The sequence below is a fragment of the Perca fluviatilis genome, chromosome 2 (assembly GCF_010015445.1).
Source record: "Perca fluviatilis chromosome 2, GENO_Pfluv_1.0, whole genome shotgun sequence".
Classification (NCBI taxonomy): Eukaryota; Metazoa; Chordata; class Actinopteri; order Perciformes; family Percidae; genus Perca; species Perca fluviatilis.
In genome coordinates, this window is record NC_053113.1 from 992,147 (window position 1) to 1,012,694 (window position 20,548).

The following is a 20,548-nucleotide window of genomic DNA, read 5'->3' on the forward strand; positions in this document are numbered from 1 at the left end:
CTGATTCTTATCAGATCTCCAGGGCCTTCTCTTCTCTTTTTTTTTTCGGGGCGCCGGGGCCGGGCTGCTCTCCCCTTTTCTCTTCTCCTTTACCATTTTTTTTCCCTCCTTCTTTCTTTAACTATTCTCCTTCCGTCATTCCCTCCACCTTCCTCTCCTTCCACTTTCCATCTCTTTCCATTCCATTTTATATTTCCCCTTCTCTCTTTCTTTCTTTCCTACTATATTCTCTCCTTTCATTTCCTTTCCTCCTATATATCCTCTTCCTTCTTTCCTTTCATTTTTTGTCTTTCCTTTCCTTTCCTTTCCTTCTTCCCTTTCCTCCTCCTTCCATTCTTTCCTGTCTCTGTCCATCCTTTCCATCCACTATTCCTTCTCCATCCATCCTCTCTCATTGCTCGGCTCTCCTCTCTCTCTCTCTTTCTTCTCCTCTCTTTCTTCTCTCTCCTCTCCTGCTCCTCCTCTCTCTCCTCTTTCTGTCTCTTTCCTCCTTTCCTGTCTCTCTCTTTTCTTCTCCTCTCTGTCTCCTCTGTCTTTCTCTCTCTCCTCTCTCTGCTCTGTTGTCTCTGTTGTTTGTCTCTTCTCTCTCTCTCTCTCTCTCTGTCTGTCTCTCTCTCTCTCTCTCTCTTTTCTCTCTGTTGTTCTTGTCTTTCTTCTTCTCTTCTTCTTCTTTTCTCTCTCTTTGTTCTCTTTCTCTGTTGTCTTTGTCTCTCTCTCTCTTCTCTTGTCTGTCTTCTGTCTGTTGTGTGTCTCTTCTCTTTGTCTGTGTGTGTGTATATGTTTCGGTTGGGTATGGTTGTTTGGTCATTGGCATTTGGGGATATGGTTCGCGTTTGTTTAACTGTTAGAAGACGGGCTGTGTCTCATGTTACGTTGGTTTTTGTACACGCCTGTGATTACAAATCACAACATGTAAATAGGTTTACATGTTACGCGTTAATTTTGTCACTTTTGTCTGATCCGGACAGTAGGCTAGTTGGAACCAGTTACCTGCAGGATCTGTGCTGGGCTAAGCGAATGCTGGAACCGTCAGACAGCGTTACAGCACGCACGGAGATGAGAAGGGTATGTATCGACTTGTCTTACTCTGGGGGTTATGGTGAATAAGCTAAATTCCCAATAAGTCGGCGTGTTCCTTTAAGATTAGTTGTCTGTCCCAAGATGGCGGCGGTACAGACACAGTTTAAATACATTAACTGTTAAAGTCATTTTTAAGTGACAATAAACTGAATATTTCAGCAATTTGACAGCTTAGTAAACAGCGATGGGGATTTTTGTAAATGGTATTTACAAGGTGATTAATTAAGAACAACAAATACTTCTTCACAGCAGCATTAGTTAAAAAGCACTAGCAGCTGAAACCTAAACTCAGAATATTTTATTACAGGAAAACAAACTAATTTTGAGTGGAATAAATCCCTTCAAAAGGGAGGGAGTGTAATGTGTAGTCCTAGCCAGGATAACATACATGCTGTTCAGAAGATAAAGTTACTGCTGGTCAGCCTTCAATGTGGAGAGAAGATCAGAAAATAACAACACAGCTATCAGGGCATGAGGAGGAGGCAGGAGGAAACAGTTTGGCTCGGAAACATGTTCACAACGAGGCAGTGTGAATGAGCTGGTGTTTTTTAAGGTTACTACTCTGAGAAAAAGTTTTACCACATTGATCACACCTGTAAGGCTTCTCTCCAGTGTGAACATGCTGGTGATATTTAAGGCCACTACTCTGAGAAAAAGTTTTACCACATTGATCACACCAGTACGGCTTCTCTCCAGTGTGAACACGCTCGTGATATTTAAGGTGACTACTCTGAGAAAAGGTTTTACCACATAGATCACAGCTGTAAGGCTTTTCTTCAGTGTGAATGCGTTGATGTATTTTTAGGTTACTCTTTAGTGTGAAAGCTGCCCCACATTGATCACAGCTGTGTAGATTGTCTCCAGTGTGAACTCTCTGATGAATCTTTAAATATCCAGATGTTGTGAAGGATTTGTCACAGTATTGACAGTGGTGACGTTTGGGTCCCTCTCCTCCTCTCCGTTTCTATGTCAACAGACAAAGACAGAAAGTGAGAGTTAGTGAAAAACCTTCTTTAAACCCTGGACTTGCTCTCACTCACAATTTTCACTCTTCATACAATAAGGTATGACAAAATGAAGTTAAATATATGCCGGTTGTAGACATGTTATTATGGAAGCAAATGTACTTTTCATAACTTTTATAAGTTCAGAATATTCTACATTTGTCAGGCTAGTTTCCCCATTCAAATGACTGGCAAAACAAAACAAACATTTGCACACTCTCTTCAGTTTTACTTTCAGTTAGAAATTCCATGGTAACTTTAAAATAACACAAACCTTTCATACATTCTGGGTATTTTTCATCCTTTAAATCCCATTCAAACCTTTTGAAATACATACATTAATTTGATGTCAAAATAAAGGTACAGTTCCTCTGGTTGCAGACATGTTACTATGGAAGCCATCAGGCTCTTCTCAGTGTTTCCCACAGGTTGAGAATTTACTGGTGGTGGTGTGTGGCGCAGGATGTGATGGCGCGGTGCGTGATGGCTAGGTTTAGTAATAATGGGTTCAATTATAAACTAGTCAAATGTAGGTGAAAGCAATGACTACACAACATTATCAGATCATTTAGAAAGAAGAAACTATTCACATATTAAACAAATTACAGTAGACTAAAAAATGATACAGATACAGATGAAAATACTGCGATACTATGCGGCATCTGACACAATTTAAGGATAGTTATTAGGACTGCACCATATGAGGAAAATATGTGATATGTCGTAACGTTGTTGAATATCGCGATGATATAAATTGTGATAGATATTTAAATGTAGCCTACTCAGTTCTGCTGCTTTCAGTATTTTGCAAAAAACAACAAATTGCTTGTTAAATTTTAAATAAATGACAAAAAAAGTGTAGCCATGATGTGCTTTGACAATTACATCACATTTTTTTTGCCAAATGTTAACGGTTCAGCAGATAAAATACCCATAATACTATACTCCATACAGAAAATTACATATTAATCTCAACACTGTTTCCGATTAACTCCTGTTAAATCACATAAGACTAGGAATATCTAAAGTAAATTATTGTTCATTTTGTTTGATAGATCTTTGTTCATTTTTTGAAGTGTATTAATCTGTGTTTTGGGGTTCCTAAACATAGCCTACTGTTCTGTACTATACATGTCCTGTTGCAATCATTAAGATCTCATCTGAGCAGATTTCTGTCATTCAAACAACTCTGAGTTGTAGTTTAAAACTTTTACAACCAATTTAATAAAATTAAGGGTTTTGGGTCCATAAATACAGTTAATGGATACAGGCACGGAGAACTGAAGGCTTGGTTAGCAACAATTAGCTCTGATTATCGGTTAGCTAGCTCAGTTATAAAGACATGAAGCGGAGGAGCCTGCCGTGGAGAGGGGTAACAACCAGACTCTGATAAATGATGTTCAGGGAGCTTTCACAGCAGCATGGCCCTGTTGTTTCTACGGTTTCATTAGTACAGTTAATCCCATTGCAAGACCACCAGCAGCATGCTACTACTAACGTAATGATAGCCTCTCTGAGCAAGTGACACGTTGACGCTGTCACGCATGCGGCACACAACTTTGCGAGGGGGAGGGGCTGGAGGCAGCTGGTCCGTGTGAGCTGTAAAAAATTCACCGTTGGTTGGAAAGAAAATTTAATTTGGAATTTATCTACCTGGGGGGGTCTCAATTTAGTCCAAGTAGAACCAATGTATGGGAAACTCTGCTTATAACCTCAGTAGTATGGACGTGAGGTGTAAACATAGCAACAGATTTTCATTTTAAAAATGTTAAATAGTGTTAGGTAACCCACCAGGCTTACCAAAATGGATTGTTGACAAGTAACCAAATGGCTCAGAATTACATGAAATCAATGTGCTGTTAAAGTGGTATAACAGTAGAATTTATGAATCCAGGATAAGTGATAAAGCGAGGCTTGACCTAGTCTGATCAGAGCATCCTGGCATTCTGTGTTTCACGACGGCAAAGTCAGGCTGAGGAGAGACTAGGTCGAGTCAGGCTGAGGAGGAGAGACTAGGTCGAGTCAGACTGAAGAGGAGAGACTAGGTCAAGTCAGGCTGAGGAGGAGAGACTAGGTCGAGTCAGGCTGAGGAGGAGAGACTAGGTCGAGTCAGGCTGAGGAGGAGAGACTAGGTCGAGTCAGGCTGATGTATTTCGGATAGATGCGCGTTCACGGCTTTCCTTACCAGACCGCAAGGTTCGATCACAGATTTACTGATGCTAAAATGGAGACTATGCATTGTTCATACTTTATCCAGAGTGAGCAGCAGCTTCTTGTGTAAGTATGATAACGTGAAACACATTATTTGTAAAGAAGAAACACGGCCGCTGTAATGAAACAGCGAGAGAAAGCGTGGCAGACGATCACAGACCGACTGAATGTGTAAGCAGCTTAAAAATATACATTTACTGACCACTGCTCTGAACTGAAACCATCATAATCATACCATTCAAGGATTAGGCTACAAATTATTTGTATAAAATAACACTTGTAGCTAGAGCTGCACAATATATCGTAAACGTTGCGTTAACATGAAATGGGTAAACTTTGTGGTGCATTCAAAGTTATTGTAATATACCCTTTTCTCATCTGTTTTTGTCGTTTAACAGCAAATTACTGGTGAATTAAGTTATTATTGTTATGTTATTATTAGGGCTGTCAGCATTAACGCAATGCGATTAAGGGCCGAGCATAACACGTTACGTTTTTTTTTTTCGCATGTCGCCATTTATAAATGTATTTTACACTTCATTCGGCTTTGAAAGCAACATGCACATTGTGTAAAGCCAAATTAAAATATCACCGAAGCAAGCAAGTCAAGCTTGAGCTACCACCTACGAGCTAAGCATAGTACAGTTAACGTGACTCAGGTTGATGCTAGCAGGCTTAGGCAAAGCACTATTTTGGAGAGTGCTACTCGCCGACCTGTTGATGAAACCAAATCCCAAAAATGTACTACAGCTCTTGCGAAATGGGTGGCAACTAACTGCAGACCTGTCAGCATCGTAGAAGACTCGGGTCTTATACATTGCTGTCGAGCTCGACACACTGTATGACATGGAGAAAACAGCCCAAATGGAACTGCTGCAAAGTGCAAACGCTGTCTCATTAACCGGTGATCACTGGATGTCAGTGAGTAATCAAAATGATTTAGAAGTTACTGCACACTATATTGACTCTGGTAAGGATAAGGATTTTTTGTTTTTTAGTTAGGTACTTGGAGGAATTGTGCAATAATGACAGATTCACACATTGTTCTTTTGTTTACAGTAAATAAATAATAAACAAATACAAATCTTAAAGTCAAGTTCATAAAGTAACTTTCTTTACATTCATTTGATTCCCAATCAAGATACACTGTGATGAATTGCCTTTCATTGTTAATATGTACTTAAAAACAGTTCTGAAATGCAAAATAATAGAATTTTAATCATGTGATAAAACATGCGATTAATTTAGCAATTAAAAAAATGTCATCGTTTGACAGCCCTAGTTATTATTACATTTTTAATAAATCATTTAAATTCCTCCCTTTTTGCGCTCTATTAACATTCATTAATATTGAGATTAGATTTCTGGGACTCTTCAGTCTGGAGTAACCGCTTTCCTTTGCTCACCTTCTCCTTCTTCCTCTTGCTCCCTCGCTGCTCTGAGTCTCCCGAGGCCTCACTGACAACTTTCCTCTTGCCCTCCTTCTTCTCCTCCTTCTCCTTGTGTTTCTGCATGTACTCGCTGAGAAGGTCGACGTCCAGGTTGTCTTGCGGCTCCCATGTGTTATCCTCACTGGAAAGGTGAGTGCAGACAGAAGAAAATCTCCTCAGGCTTTGTTTTTAGGCAATACATTCTCACTCTAATTGCTAATTTGTATTATTCCTTTTTTCTATTGCCATTTTGTAAGGTTATTTACGGGTCTGCAACTTCGTGTCAAAAGACTTTCAACTTTGAGGGCATGATACAATGCCAAAATTTATGCTGTAGATTATCTGCAATTTTTAAATGAACAAGATACTATATAGAGAGAGCAACAAGTATTAATATTATAGACTCATACTTACTCTGAGAACCCCTTCCATTTCAGCAGAAACTCTACTCTTCCGTTCACCATCCTGCGGTCCAAAACCTTCTCCACCACATACTCCTCCTCTTCCTCCTCCTTCACTGCTGCAGCTGCAGGAGGTGCTGCAGGCTGCTCCTCCTCCTCAACCTTTATGCCCTTCTTTCCTGCTCCGGTTGCCAGCTTGACGTCTGCTGAGGGCTCCTTTGGTAGACCCAAGGGGGAAACATGCAGAGATAATGATACAAGGGTTAGAAGAACTAATGGGAGGTGGGAGTTAATTATAGTTCACCATGTTTAACTATATTCAAATGTTCCGTTTGAATGGAGAAAATGCAAGGGCTTGAGGTGACCAATCCATAAGACTTCAGCCTCAATCATCAATCAATCATTTACCAGAAAATTCGCCAGATGTTCCTCGCCTTGCAAAACTCAGTTCGTTTCGGGAAACGACAAACTTTGAGCTAGCGAGCTACACGCTGAAAATGGCAAGTTTAGAACAACGTTTTGATTGTGCAACAAGTCAGGCCAGGGGGCTGTTTCACAAAAGCAGAATTTATAAATCCAGGATAACAGATAAAGCAAGGCTTGACCTAGTCTTGGTGCATCAGTAGCTGATAAAACCTAGTTTTCTAACCATTCCACCACATAAAGCAAGGCTTGACCTAATCTTATCTGTGCAGCCTGGCTTGGTGCATTTCACGAAGCCCGAGTAACTAGGTCGAGTCAGGCTGAGGAGGAGAGACTAGGTCGAGTCAGGCTGAGGAGGAGAGACTAGGCTGAGTCAGGCTGAGGCTGACTAGGTGCAGACCTGCCAACCTTGAAGAAAGTTGACGAGTACCTGTATTACAATAAATTTGTATTACTGTGTATAGGAATGGAGTGGATGAATGGCTGTAGGTGTAGTGAAACTACACAAATGTTTTCTTATATCCTGTGCAATATTTTGTGCCCATATATTTTTGTTAGTCTAACCAATAGGAGGCAGAGTGAGCTTAAGTACTTCTGTGTTAAAGATGAGAGTCAGACCAGGTTAACACATAGCCTTCTGATTACTGAAGGGAAATTAAGTAGTCCAAGTAATGATTTACTCATAAAACAACTTTAAATAGGCCTAAAAAAGTAAACTAAAACTAAAAAAGCACAAGATTGAAGCCTGGCAGAGACACAAATAACATGGGTCAGATATTTTCAGATAGGCTTTTAAAAGGTTGACATGGCTGACACTGCATTATGTCAGTTGCCATCACATTGGCCTAGCAAATAGCCCTCTTGTGTGCTATGCATCATTAACTGAGATCGTCACAGCTGGACTCCCTGTTATGATGTCAAAGTCATTATTTATGTTCATAAATTCAATTAGGCTAAAAAAAGAATAGCCTATTACCTTTATCTTACGTTAATCAGCACCTGATCTGTCTAGCCATTCCACCACTTTTCTAACTGCCCCCAACTAATAGGAAGGATGGCGGGTGTGATAGGCTAGCCTATTGACATTATGAAAAAACAATTTCATATCATCCTTTTATTTTTAAAATAATTATGTTTCGGGGGGTGGGCGGGGAGTATTTGCAAGAGCGTTGACTGCAGCCTGGAGACCTCCTGTCTCATGCTCCTCCCGTCTTATGCCTGGGCATGTCCAATGATAAATTCAGATGTTCAGAATACAACGGTAAATTCAGATGTTCAGAATAGCCTACAAAATTGTGAATTATTTTCTAAATGAAGTCACGGTTAAGTTAGTGAGCATGGGATGCATGAGACGGGAGGTCTCCAGGGTGCAGCTATACCCAACTTAGTATTTGAGAGTGGGACTGTGTTCGTTACCTGTTGCCCCTTCGTGACCGATATCGAAGTCTGTTTTACACACAGTGCAGAACGTGTGATGAGGTAGCCTGGACATGTGAAGCAATTCACTTTTTTGGCCAATTTTACAAGGCATTTCTATTTTTTACCAGCCATTTTTTCCAGAATTCAAATTTATAAAAAGAGTGCACTAGCATATTTTGAATTGCTTCAATACATTATTTTTGATTATTAATACATATTTTATTAATATTGGCAAATAAAAAAGATGTGAAAAAAAGCCTGCGAGATTTAAATTGTGTTTGGTCAATCATAATCTACAGTAATTGTTGACCTACATGTTTAATGAACAGAAAAAATATTGACTCATCTCTCAGAAACATAGCATTAAACAGTCCCTCCAGGATTTTGTGGCCTATTTTGAGATTGTTGCAGTCCAAAAAGCCTGATTTTGCGGGTAAAGAATTGTGATAAAAGTTGCGATGCCTTTTGTATTTTTGTTGCAATGAAGATGCAAGAGACAGTGAAAGCTGTTTTTTTGTTCTTTAAAAATGAAAAGGAAACTTATTTTGGAGAGAATAAAATTACTCTGGGCTGAGTCGTCCTAGTAACCTTACCAAAAATGCTCAGAATGCTGCAAATGTTGGTATAATATGAAAATGGCTGGTGGATTTAAGGGGAGGAGAGACTAGGTCGAGTCAAGCTGAGGAGGAGAGACTAGGTCGAGTCAGGCTGAAGTAATTTGGATAGATGCGTGTTCACAGCTGGAGGGGAAATAACTGATGAATATACTCTGTTACATTCATGTTTACAGTGTGCATTATATTTATCACTTAATTATCTTTATAGATCTAGAAACTATCTAGAAATTTCAATGTCTTCAGTGTCTTTCTGTTCTATGTCCATATATACAAGGGAGCAAAGCATATAATATGTAGAGAAGGAAACTCTATAATACAAAAAACAGTGAGAAAAAGGGTGACAGATAATAGTGGACAGACTGAATGATATATCTAAAAATATACATTTATGAACTACTGCTCTTAACTGAAACCATTCAATGAGTCACTGTCATTTGCAAAAACGAACAGTTGTACACTTTGCATTAAAAGCGAGCAGTGCAACTTAATATGACTTAGGAAATTTATATTTAGCCCATGAGAGAGAGAGAGAAACAGAGTGAAAGAGATATTTATGCATCATATTCTAGCGTTCTAGAAAATTGATCTTCATGGTAAATTTCCTGATTAACATTATCTTCTGCTCACTTTTAAGGCAAAGAGTACAACTGTTAATTTGTGCAAATGATGAGTAATCTAATCCTTGAATGGTATGATTATGACGGTTTCAGTTCAGAGCAGTGGTCAGTAAATGTATATTTTTAGGCTGCCTCGCTTTCTCTCACTGTTTCATTACAGCGGCTGTGTTTCTTCTTTACAAATAATGTGTTTCACATTATCATACTTCCACAAGAAGCTGCTGCTCACTCTTTATGAAGTATGAACAATGTGTATTCTCCATTTTAGCATCAGTAAATCTGTGATGGACCTCGCGGTCTGTTAAGGAAAGCTGTTAACGCGCATCTATCCAAAATACTTAAGCCTGACTCGACCTAGTCTCTCCTCCTCAGCCTGGCTCGACCTAGTCTCTCCTCCTCAGCCTGACTCGACCTAGTCTCTCCTCCTCAGCCTGACTTGGCCTTCGTGAAACGCAGCAAGCCAGGCTGCACAGATTAGACTAGGTCAAGCCTCTCTCCAAAGAGAGATGATGGCATACAACAGTGAGCCCCCACCCCTGTCTGACAGCAACCTGCTGTCCTGGTGGAAGGAGAGAAGCCCCAAGTACCCTCATCTCGCCCAGCTGGCACGCGGCTACCTGGCAATATGCGGGACATCCATAAGGGCGGAACAAGTGTTTTCCACCGCGGGGAACATAGTCACAAAGCAACGCTCTTCTCTAGAGCCAGAAAATGTGAATCATCTTGTCTTTTTGGCGAACAACCTAAAAAAGTCTGCAGCCAGATAAACTGTAGCCAGCCAGATAGCCCATAATGGCGAGTTCTAATTTACCCTAGGCTACATGTTTTGATTGTTGGGGATATAGCCCTGCATCTGGAAGTGTTCGATTTACATCTCAAAGTGCCTTGTTCTTGGTAATTGTTACTTCTGTATGCATCCTGTCCCAGAATTGCTTGTTACTAATCTAGCTCTGGGGAGTTTACTCCCCGGAGTCCTTATGTTTCTTCTTCGCAGAGCTATGCTCTGTGATTCTCTGCAAATCCCGGCCGCATCCTGCTGCATCCTACTGCATCCGCGCAATCCACCCATGCTCTGCAGCGCCAACGCTACATCCCGCCAACGCCTGCTGTGATGTTCCTATGCACAGAGTAGTCTGGATCCGTATAGGGGACAGCACTACTCAGTATGACACGATGTGCCCTGCAATGACATGAACTTCCACGATAACCTTCGACGTCACTGTGACCTTTAATGTGACTATTACGCCACTGTTCATCACACCCCCAACCGGCCCCGCAGACAACGCGCCACCAAGAGTCTGGGTCTGCCGAGGTTTCTTCCTAAAAGGGAGTTTTTCCTTGCCACTGTCGCGATAGCCACTGCTAATGCTTGCTCTTGATGGAATTACTGTAATTGTTGGGGTTTTGGAAATTACAGAGTGTGGTCTAGACCTACTCTATCTGTAAAGTGTCTCGAGATAACTTTTGTTATGATTTGATACTATAAATAAAATTGAATTGAATTGAATTGCTGTCAGATCGCGAAACAATGTGTCAGTAATGGCTGGCTGTTAGAATATGTGGGCAAAACAATCTGTTAATGGGCCGTAATGGCTGGTAGGATGTGCTTGTTTTGAATAGGTCTACCAAATAAGGCATACCTTTATACCTATATTCAAATAGTTTTTAAAAAACGAATTTCGAAGGTGAAAATTAATATTCAAATAAAAAAAAAAAAACGCTCGCAGTAGGTTGTCTGGCTGTCTGCTTTTTGAGTGGGCGCGCAAGCGTGCCTGACGGTACAGATCCATACGTCCGACACGACTGAAGCGTGGTGTCGCAACGTCATACAGCCATACAGCTCCACGCCCCTGATCGGCAGCTGATTGGATGAACGCGTGACGTGGGTGTGGCTACTCGAGAATTTCAACAGAGTATCATGGCAGCTCGTTGAGAATACTATCTCGTATTTTACAAAAGTAGTTCACGGAAACGTGTTTCTGAAAACATTTTAAGCGAGAAATAGGCCATGCAGTTGCTGAATCTGTCTTCATTTCAGATCAACAAAGGTTCCATGTTTACCACAGCACAGCTCGCTCGGAGCGTTCAATGTCGGTTCTATATAGGCTACTGTGAAACTTCAATTAATGTTAATAATATTTGTTTCAATCACTGAATGAAGCCTGCTATATTTGGGACAATAGTCGACCTTAAATTGCTTGCACAAAACTCTTGATCAGCACTCAAAATGTGTTTATTGTTGTTCATTTTAAACCGTTATGCCGCACAGCCGCACATTGCGCAGAGAGCGTGAGGGCGAGAGAGAGAGAAAGTGCTCAAGTGAGCTAGCGAGCGTGAGGTCTGCGGTCTTGGTCATCATTTGATTTACTTGTTTTTGTGTAGGTAATAAGTTGTCAAATATGTTTAAACTTAAATAGACTACCTATACAATATAGGGAATATTCAAACGTCATTTTCGAGCAATTTTAACAGCCCTACTGGCAGGAGCGCTCAAGTAGAATGTATGGGAAACTCTGCTTCTAACCTCAGTAGTGTGGACATGTGTAAAAATAGCAAAAGAATTTCATTTAAAAAATGTTAAATAGTGTTAGGTAACCCCCCCAGGCTTACAGAAATGGATTGTTTTTTAAAGATGACTTTTTAGGGCATTTTAGGCCTTTAATCGACAGGACAGCTGAAGACGTGAAAGGGGGAGAGAGAGGGGGGGATGACATGCAGCAAAGGGCCACAGGTCGGAGTCGAACCCGCGACCGCTGCGTCGAGGAGCAATCCTCTATACATGGGCGCCCGCTCTACCAACTGAGCTATCTGGGCGCCCACAGAAATGGATTGTTGACAAGTAACTAGGGATGTAACGGTATGAAAATTTAACCTCACGGTTATAGTGACCAAAATTATCACGGTGTTCGGTATTATCGCGGTATTTTTAAAAGCGTGTTCAATATGTACAGAAAGCACTGATAGGTCTACACAAGCTGAAATAGTTTCAAAAAGTGCAACAGTGTTTATTATATTACAAAAATATAGGCAATAGGCTTGTAAAAATTTAAAACTGGCTGCTGAAACACCGGCCCGCTGTAGGGGGCCTGGTAAGAACATGAACCAGAGATGTCTGACTTTAAGATCCAGGAAGATTTATTTACAACTCCAACATGAAGTTAACTATAAAGTTGTATTTGACATAACATGTGAAGTTGGATGTGGTTCTGAAATATAAGCAAATAATAATGCACATTCATAAGCATATAGTAGCTATAGCTAATTTTGTTTTCTAATTCAGTTTAGTTTTAATTAGTTTTTAAAGCAGGTTTGCTAGTTTAGTTTTTATTTTTTGAAAATGCTTAGTTTTAGTTTAGTTTTTATTAGTTTTAGTCTTTTTTGTAATATGGGTTATTTGTCAGGGGATTCAAAAAGATCAGAAAAAGTATTGTGTAATAACTCAACTTTGGATTCACTTTGAACTTTGGTTCGTGTAAAGTGGCAAACTTTTTGAAGTCAATCGACTCCCACAGTTTAGTAGAAATTCCAGTATCAATACACATACTGACCCACGCTTCCTCCCACTTTTGGTGTTCCTGCGTATTTACTAACCAGGAGCTATCGGGTCAAATGACGATGAAAGCCTTCCTGTAGTGTTCTCTGTCCTGCTGTTGTCTCTGTCATGCTGCCTGGCCCTGTACCCATGTATCCATGCCCGTAACGATACCGGGGTTAGCTTCTGTTTCGGGGAAAGGGGGCTTTGCGTTCTCCTTTACCTTGTTAAGTTTAATTTCATTTTAGTTAATTTTGCAAACAGACATTACAGTTTTAGTTAAGTTATCGTTTTTTTGTAATGCCTTGTTTTTATTTTTATTTCAGTTCAGTTACGTTTCCCACCTAGTTTTCATTATTTCCTTCGTTTTCGTTAACGATTATAACCTTCGTCGTAACACGGGCAAAACTTCCACATCGTATCAGAACACTTACTGAAGATAACGAGACAGTAAACTCCATGACAGTTTACCAAGCTGGAGAATAGTTTTAACTTACGTTTTGGGCTACACACATCACTTCAACAAGTCTGAAAACAGGTAGGAATGATAAAGAAAAAAGTCTGTTAACATGCTGCTACATTATGTTTCCTTCTCCTGTCTGAGCGCACTGCGCCTGAGCGGCAACTTCAGGCGCCTCGGATGTAGGGCTGCGCGATTATGGCCAAAATAATAATCCTGATTATTTTTGATCAGTACTGAGATCACAATTAATTATCACATTTATTTGTTGATTTTAACCAAAACAAATGTTATAGTCACATAGGCTAATTATAACTGCTTTCACATCCCTATGGTGCTACATTCCTGCTAATACATCCATATTGTGCATCCATATTGTGCTATATTCCTCCTTTATTGAAGGATACTGTGAAGAAGTATGCCATTTCAGCTGTTGTGCGACCACTTTCCACACATAAGCATTTGCCGTAGAGCAAAAGATACAGGCATCGCAATTTCCTGTTTACGTCAACGGCGCATGCGGTGCCCGGTATCTACCGGACGAAATAGTAACTCAGATTTTGGTGGCTCATTACACGGCCACTTCCATATCTGCGTTACGCTTTGATGCTCCGAAACGCACGTTAGAGGCAGCATAAACAACGCTGCATGTCACTCTAGTAAACACTAATAACACGTTACGCAGCAGGTAACCTTAGCCTACCGTTAGCTACAGTAGTAACTGGATTAAACACGGCTAAAATACTGACAGCTTAACGGTGTAGTGTGACTGTATTTCACCTGCGGGACGTCAAACAGTCTGCTGCTAAAGCTATGAGCTAACAGACACAAACTAGCACTGTCACTGCTGTTGTCTGAAAAACAAAACAGACGTGACAAAATGTTGCGTTTACTGGTAAACTGGTAAACATCGTAACCAGCTTATGATGACTGAATTTTCTTCACGTTACTCTGTCCTCTGTGACTGTCTACATCTAGAAACTAAGCTGCGCGGTGCAGGGAACAACTCTGATTGGCTCATGGAGGCACGTGATCAGAGAGTTGTTTATGGAGAGCTACGGAGCGTTCTATGAACGGAATGACGCATTTTAAATATCGCTCGATCGTACAAATTTGATCGTGAGAAGCCAAAATCGTGATCGTGATTAAAATTTGATTAATTGTGCAGTCTTACTCAGATGTAATCGTTACGGTCAACATTTTTACCGTGGTTTACCGTTACACCAGTAATCGTTACATCCCTAAAAGTAACCAAATGGCTCAGAATTACATGAAATCACTGTTTTGTTAAACTGGTATTGCACAACAATAGAATTTATAAATCCAGGATAACCGATAAAGCCAGGCTTGAGCTAGTCTGATCAGAGCATCCTGGCATTCTGTGTTTCACGACAGGCTGAGGAGTAGGCCTGCACGATAAATCATAAAATCGTGACCTCAATTCACCCTGTTCACAATTTAATTTTGAAATGTCTTTGAATAGTTTGGGGGCATTTTCGGCCTTTTTTTAGGACAGCTCTGGAAGTTCAGTGCTTCACCCTCAGCCAATGACAAAGCGCCTTTTTAGTCACGTGTTTCACTTGTCGAGCGAGCGCGGAAGTTCGGAAATAAACCAAATGGATATCGATGAAAACCCAGGTACTAGTGATGAGAATCAGCCAACCACTCAGTGTCAAACCAAACACGTTCCGAAAAAATGCTCACATTCGTTGCTGTGGAAGTATTTTGGATTCAAGCAAGATGACGAGGGTCAGTCTGATGTGATTTGCAAGGCATGCTTTGCCCTCGTTGCAGCACCGCAAGGTAACACCACAAATCTTTACCAGCACTTCAAACGTCACCACAAAGTGCAATATGATGAAGCCGTACAAGGCAAGAGGTCCGAAAGATGTTTCAATTAGCCTATTTAAAGCCATATTCAGTGCCATATTCAGCGCAGTGCGTTAAACTTCTATTTTTGGTAACCTACTTGAATGGCCAGTTGAATGTTAATTCTATAAAAGACAAGCAGTTAAAGAGTATGCTAAGAAATCATTCTGTTTTTGATACTGTACTTAACAATTGACAAACTCCAATTCTCTAGAGACTGAAGCTGTAGCATGTTGATTGACAGGTTTTAATTAAGTAAAGACAAGGAGTTCAGATAGAACCTGTATCAGAGCCACATTTAGTATAATGTGTTTTATACTATTTTTGGTAGCCTACTGTACTTAAATGGCCAGCATGTATTGCGCTGATCCAAAAAATGTATCCGATCTGTGACTCAAAATCGTGATCCAAACCGAACCGTGACTTTAGTGATCCATTGCACCCGTACTATTTTACATGTCGCAATGTCGAGTCATTTATATATAAATCCTAAAAGACATTTGTGAAACCCTCTGTGTGCATTCATTAATATTGAGATTAGATTTCTGGGACTCTTCAGTCTGAAGTAACCTCTTTCCTTCACTCACCTCCTCCTTCTTCCTCTTGCTCCCTCGCTCCTCGGAGTCTCCCGAGGCCTCACTGACAACTTTCCTCTTGCCCTCCTTCTTCTCCTCCTCCTCCTGTTTCTGCATGTACTCTGTGATAAGGTCAGAGCAGTCCAGGTTGTCTTGCGGCTCCCATGTGTTATCCTCACTGGAAAGGTGAGTGCAGACAGAAGAAAATCTCCTCAGGCTTTGTTTTTAGGCAATACATTCTCACTCTAATTGCTAATTCATATTGTTCCTTTTTTCTATTGCCATTTTGTAAGGTTATTTGATGGTCTGCAACTTAGTCTCTCTCTCTCTCTCTCTCTCTATATATATAATATATATATATATATATATATATATATATATATATATATATATATATATATATATATATATATATATATATATATAACCAAGAACAAGCACTAATATTATAGACTCATACTTACTCTGAGAACCCCTTCCATTTCAGCAGAAACTCTTTCTTCCCTTCAACACTCTTCGGTCCAACACCTTCTCCACCACATACTCCTCCTCTTCCTCCTCCTCCTTCACTGCTGCAGCAGGTGGTGCAGGCTGCTCCTCCTCCTCTGCCTTCTTGCCCTTCTTTCTTGCTACGGTTGCCAGCTTGACGTCTGCTGAGGGCTCCTTTGGTAGACCCAAGGGGGAAACATGCAGAGATAATGATACAAGGGTTAGAAGAACTAATGGGAGGTGTGAGTGAATTATAATTTACCATGTTTAACTATATTCAAATGTTCTGTTTGAATGGAGAAAATGCAAGGTATGATGAGGTGACCAATCCATAGGACTTCAGAGTGTGAAGTATCTCCTGCATTACAACTGAAATAACTACTAAAATGTAAGCCACAAAAGTCATTAACTGGAGCTACAAGCTACATGCACAGTAGCCTCAATCAACGACAGTTCATTTACCAGAAATTTCCAGATGGTCCTCGCCTTGCAAAACTAAGTTCGTTTCGGGAAACAACAACAAACTTTGAGCTAGCGAGTAGAGGTCGACCGATTAATCGGTAGGCCGATTTTTTGGCATTTTGAACATAATCGGCATCGGCCAATATCAAGCCGATTAATAGGCAGGCGCATCTGCGTGCAGCCTGGTGTTGTTGTTGTTGTGGAACACGTGTTCGACGCACGCTGCCCCTAGAGTCAATTACCAGCAGAGTGAGCAGACCTCGCCCAGTGCCTAAGGAAGGAGCTGTTCCTGGGAGAAAATGGTAAGGATTAAATTCTTAAAGTCCTATATATTTAATGAAAAACGTATGACATGTTACTGCCAACTTCGAGAAAAAAACATGAATAGGCGACATGACGTTCGGCTACTTTGGATATTAATAGCTGTCATGTCATGCTGTCATGTCACAATAATTAAGCTAGAGTTTTGCAATCACAGACAGTGGATCTGAGACTTTTATTATTTGTTCTGTTTGTGTGTCTATATTTGAGAGGGTTGTCAACTCAATGCAGAGAAAGAAGTTGTAGTTAAAAGAGACCACCACACCATAGGCTAGTTAAGGACTGGCTTTGCTGCGTGTTGCTAGGGTTGGTACAGAGTAGACCCGCTGCTAATATGGCACCTGTGCCTTAACGACCCATATCTACCGGACCGAATAGCAACTATAGCTCTGATGCTCGAAAACGAATGTTAGAATAACAGAAACATCGCAGCATGTGACGCTAGTTAACATTACACTCGTCAGCAGCTAATGTTAGCCTACCGTTAGCTAGCAGATGGATTAAACACAATTAAAATGCTGACAGCTAAACGGTGTAAAGTGTGATTTATTTCACTGTATATGATCTAACAGCAGTATGTTAAGCAGTGTGCAGCTGCCGTTGTCTACTTGTCTGAAGAACAACACAGACGGTCGCGTGGGGCATTCAAAGTTGTTGTAAAATACCCTTTGCCATGGTGGTTGTTTTTGTCGTTCAACAGCAATTTACTAGTGAAATACATTATTGTTATAAGTTATAGTTATTACATTATTATTAAATCATTTAATTTTGACCATATGGCCTAAAGTTGTTTTCCCCTTTGCCGATAATTAGGTTTTGTCCATTTGGCTTTGTCTGTCAACAAACAAAACAAACCAAAATATACATGTTTCAGGACGGTTTTGGGAAGATGATAGAAACGTTTTTAGCCTTGTATCACTTACAATGCACTGAATTATTAGCTGATTTATAAAACAAATGTTAGATTTTATATCTATACCTATCTATAAAATGACTTGAAGAAGATACTATACAAAAATACTAACTTAACCTTGTATTTTCCCCCTTTTTTAGTCATTAAGTCTGATGGCTGAAAAGAAAACCACCCCCTTATGGCAGCGCTTCATCCAGCCAACACCAAAGCAAAGAAATGCTGCTGGTTGCTACTGTGTGTCAGCACTACTATTGTTAAAATGGTTAATTTATTTTATTGTTCTCAGATGTTTGATAAATGCTGCTAAGTGCACTAAACTTTATCTTTTCATTGAAAAGTTTATTTGACAAAGTTAAGTTTATTTTCTTTCTTTCTTTCTTTCTTTCTTTCTTTCTTCTTTCTTTCTTTCTTTCTTACCCGTTTTGTTTATGTATACAATATATGTTTTTACATTATACATGTTTAATGTAAGTATACAAGTGCAGACTAGTGTTCAATAAATGTTTTTGTTAACCGGTACTTTTAAAACGATTCCGATTCCTAAACCGACTCTTGAAAAACTGAAAAATGACATAAAAGAAAGGCTTTTTATGGAGTTTTTGTTATTGAAAATTATTTAAATTTAACAATATTTTAACATTTTAAAGTACTTAAATATATAATAAAGTAAACCTAAGTCACCTAACACACTACAATAATTTTACAAATAACAGTTACACTATTAACAAGTAACAACAAAATAAATATTGAGTTGGTATGCCAACCAGCTTCAAACTTTAGCAGTTCTTTTGCAGAAAAATGACCATATTTGCCTTCTCTGGCAAGATAGGACACCTCTCCTGACTTATGGTATGTCCTGCACAGGAGAAACCTCTCTCAGATAGTCTCCAAGAGGTCTTTACACAAAGGTAGGAGTTTGAAAGGGTAGACTCCCCCACCACCAGGCTACAGGGTCTGGTCCTGAACAACTAGCAGAGTAAGTGTTAATATGTTTACTAGCGATCACGTGCAATGAATGGTTAATATGCTTTTATGTCCGTTTTGGTGAGCCCAGAGGGAAAACATGGCATTTTAAAAGTAGCCTACATTTACGGTAGCTAGCTAACGGTAGACTACAAAGAAAGTGTGATATTTTTACGTCCTTTTCGGAGTGTGTACAAAAAGCCGTCTATCAGCAGGGATTGTAGAGTGCGTGTCCAAGAATAGCGCGGACACGCGCTTCACACCGCGAGCGGGCACGTGCGCCACTCAGCAGAAAGGGGAGAAAAAAAAACAAAAAAAAAACAGTCTGCCGCTGTCCGGAACGACGGAGGGAAAATATTTCAGTCAGAACCGAAATGAGGAACATAAATTCACGTTCTAATCCGGTCCGAATACTACCGTTTGTGTAGGAACCGGTACCATAGTGGAACCGGGTTTCGGTACCCAACCCTACATGTGGCTAGGGTTGGGTACAGTTCACATTTTTACCGGTGCTGGTACCAAAAACCTGAAATTTAGTTCTGGTACCCAACGGTACCTTTTTTTTTGGTACTTTCCCTTTGTAATAACAAAAAAATGTATTTCAGTTGTAAAAATTATTTCAAACCTATTTATCCTAGAGTATCTTCGCTCCGTCTTACCTCTGTGTGTGTGTGTGTGTGTGTGTGTGTGTGTATGCAGATGGCGTTTCTTCTATCGAGGTGAAAATGTTCCACCTAAACAAGTCCCTTCCTGAGACTATTTAGCAGAGGCAAAGTCGTTGCGTCCGGAGCTAAGCGCCGACTAAACTATTGTGATTGGTTTAAAGAAATGCAAACAAGCCAAAGCGTTTTATCTCCTATCCCAGAATGTCTGAGTAAGCGCATGTGTGAGATGTGCGTTGATGTGTCTGAACAAAGGAACAAACTATTCTAAACCGTTCTGGAACCAGACGTGAAAAAGTCTCCGAAGAAGCAACCAGCGATAGAGGAAATCAACGACATTAAGAGGTCTCTTGACTTTCTCTCTAAAGAGATTACCACTGTCAGGCTGCAGAGTGGCTGATCTAGAGCAGTAGCCTACACAAGAATGAATTATGTTATTGTATCGGGGCTCAAAATAAAACCTCAGTTGTATGCACAGGCAATAACAGTGACCACTGACCACGATCGGGAGCCCGACGGGTCGGTTTCTGACTCCGTGGAGCATCAAGTAGCAGCCTTTCTACAGTCCGAGGGCATCTGATTGGACTGTAACACCATTGAGGCTTCTCAGCCTCTGCCCCAGAGAAATAACAGCAACAAACCAGCCATTATAATGAGGTTTGTTAACTAAAAACACTAAATTGCACTACTGAAACAAGGAAGGAAGTTGAAGGGAACAGACGTCTACATGAATGAATATCTCACCAAACCAAATCCTGATATTGCCTCGAAAGCACGATCCTTGAAGAAGTAGAAGAAACTACAATCTACATGGTCTACAAACTGCAAAATCTTCATTAAAGTGATGGTTCGGAGTAATTTCACCCTAGGGTCCTTTGCACCATGATCTCGAGCCAAACAACCCCCCCAAAAACATTGGGAGAGTTAGCGTTATCAGCTGAATAGCTTAGCACAGGGGCTAATGGATCCAGGTTTGTATCTCGTAAGTTACCCCACTAATAATGCCCAAAATGATACCAAATTTCTACACTAGTACAAATAGGTTATGTACTCATTAAACGATGGATTGGGAAGTTTGTAAGTACACCAGAAGTTTATGT

At 40.2% G+C, this 20,548-nt stretch overlaps 1 protein-coding gene across 1 annotated transcript in view; it reads right to left on the reverse strand.

The window, feature by feature from the left end:
- LOC120570713 (NACHT, LRR and PYD domains-containing protein 12-like) overlaps nucleotides 1–20,548 on the reverse strand; it is a 565,262-nt gene that overhangs the window by 143,477 nt on the left and 401,237 nt on the right. The gene's annotated exons all lie outside the window — the stretch shown is intronic.